Genomic DNA, 2,121 nt, shown 5'->3' with positions numbered 1-2,121 from the left:
AATAATTATCATTATTATTATTATTATTATTATTATTATTATTATTATTATTATTATTATTATTATTATTATTATCATTATTATTATCATTATTATTATTAGCTTTAAAGTTCTATAAACTGTGATGAAAATTATCGATTAGGAAACGTTGCGAAAAGATTAAAAAAAACGACGACATATAAAAAATGAAAACGTGGGAGAGACAGAGAACAATTTCTCGTAATGAGGATATGAAAATTCTAGGATCCATCAAATATTTATAGAGAACACTGTTTTAACACTGAAAATAGACGTAACGAATTGCTGGCGAGTATGTGCAAACTGCCGAAAATAGGAACTCTGAAATTGGCTTGGAATGAGATATACGATGTATTCCGTAAAAGTGACAAAGAACAAGAATCGGAACATAGGACACCAGATCTTCTCTGCTACATGGACGAACGAGTTGAGTTTGTACTTTAGCAGAGGACTGAGGTGTTTCAAGTAAAGAAAAGCCGTAGCTTTATGAAGTTGTATGTCCCAAGCAAAAAATCCGACCTAATCCGCCATTTTCGTGACCTTTCACAAATTCTGTTTTACATCATCTTCTTTCACCTACTTTCGCTTTCGATTTCTTGATATGGTCCGACTACATTCTTTCTTATCTTTCTATCAGGATACTAATCATTTGCAAATAGTGGGTTTAATATGGGCTTTTGTTTACAAGTTGTATGTAATAGAATAGTGAACGTGAGCATGTTCACTGCCCCAAGACGTTCATCTAAACATGTTCACAAACTAACTGCTGTACACTGTCTTTTGTCTTATCTCCGCCTCTTTTTACTTTTTACTTCCACTATGTACGACGGACTCAGCAGGGCAGTGAGAAAGCTTCTATAAAGTCACCTTATCTGCTAAAGATAGCAACTAACTATGCCTTAAATCATATTCTACCGTTTTATAAAAAGACAATTGATAATTTGATGGTCACCACAGCAATATGTTGCATGGTGAATCTACTCGGTAAAAAGTATCTTGTTACTAAAGAACAACGATAAAGTGAACAACAATGCCAACAATAGCATATCAAAGAAGTAATGAGGAATCTAAGCCTACAAAACACGACACTCAACCTTCGGGAAATAGCAGTTAAATAACCCTCACATCATATCTTAGTGTCTTAAAAATGAGCCAGACTGAAAAATGCTCTTAAATATGATCTGTCAGAGCAAAAACTAGGCTGGGCATCGCTAGAACGTCTTTCAGCATAGATCTGCTCGACGAAGGAAGACCTAAGAATAAACACCGCCATTAACAACAATTCTAACAAGAATTCCTCGTTTGCTATGACGAATACTGAAAACAAATCGAAGCAGATCAATGCTACCATAGTTCCCAGTAATCTCACATAATCTCCCCCAATCTCTGAAAGGTAGATAGATGGCGCCATCCGTTTCTTGCTGGTTCCTGCGAAAGTATGTCGGACAAAATTTGTTAGTTTTTATAAGACAAGATATTGAAAAGAAAAGAAAAACCGACAAAATTGAAATAACAGCAACAAAACAACACCTTGTAAATCATTTTCGCTGCCATTTTACTTTTACGTGTTTGCCTTATTGTTGTTCGTGTGGTTGTATTTGGTTGTTCTTGTAGCTGCTATTGTTGCTGTTGTTGTTAATTATAGTTAGAGTTTTGTTGAAGTGTTTGTATTTTGTGTGTTCTTGTCATTCTTCTTGTTGCTGATGTCTTTTTCTGTTGAACAATTCTTTTTTCATTTATTACGGCTCTTAGTGATACACTTGCTGCTGCTGTTGCTGTTGCTGCTGTTGCTGCTGCTGCTGCTGCTGCTGCTGCTGCTGTTGTTATTGCTGCTGCTATGACTACCGATGTTGTTGCTTGTTTTTTTCTCCTTTTGGTCCATTTGTGTTTGATTTCTTAGGCTTCAGCTATCATACAGTCTCTGCGATTCCCACCCTGGGGTCCGCTAACATACTACCAAAGTCCGTGAGTTGAGTTTGAAATTTTTCCAACAGAGCGGTAGCGCTTTCAAAACCCTGTTATGTCAGTGGCCTAGCTAGAATGAGTGACACCCCGGGGCAGCTCTTGACTCTGTCGCCTCCACCCCTCTATACAGACTTTTTC

Source organism: Octopus bimaculoides, chromosome 13, assembly GCF_001194135.2.
Source record: "Octopus bimaculoides isolate UCB-OBI-ISO-001 chromosome 13, ASM119413v2, whole genome shotgun sequence".
Classification (NCBI taxonomy): Eukaryota; Metazoa; Mollusca; class Cephalopoda; order Octopoda; family Octopodidae; genus Octopus; species Octopus bimaculoides.
This window is presented reverse-complemented; position numbering follows the sequence as displayed.